The sequence below is a fragment of the Neomonachus schauinslandi genome, chromosome 15 (assembly GCF_002201575.2).
Source record: "Neomonachus schauinslandi chromosome 15, ASM220157v2, whole genome shotgun sequence".
Lineage (NCBI taxonomy): Eukaryota > Metazoa > Chordata > Mammalia > Carnivora > Phocidae > Neomonachus > Neomonachus schauinslandi.
In genome coordinates, this window is record NC_058417.1 from 51,892,634 (window position 1) to 51,892,951 (window position 318).

Genomic DNA, 318 nt, shown 5'->3' on the forward strand with positions numbered 1-318 from the left:
ACAAGCCTGCAGACAGCAGAGTCCCGGGAAGCCAGCGGTCTCTTCCGTGGAGCCCGAACGGCCTCGCTGCAGCCTAACCCGGCGAAGGCCTCGCGAGTTCGTTGCAGGCGGGCGGCCGAGAGGGGCGGGTCCCAGCGCGTCCCGGGAGCCGCGCCCCGCGGCCCCGGCCCCGCCCCGCGCAGGTAAACAGCCGCCCGCAGCCCGCGGAGCCCGCCCGGGGACCGGCCCCGGCGTCGCGCCGGGCGCCCGGGGGAGGCGGCCGGGCAGGCTCCCAGTGACCCGGCGCCCGCCGCGCCCCGGGACGAGCGCCCGCGCAGG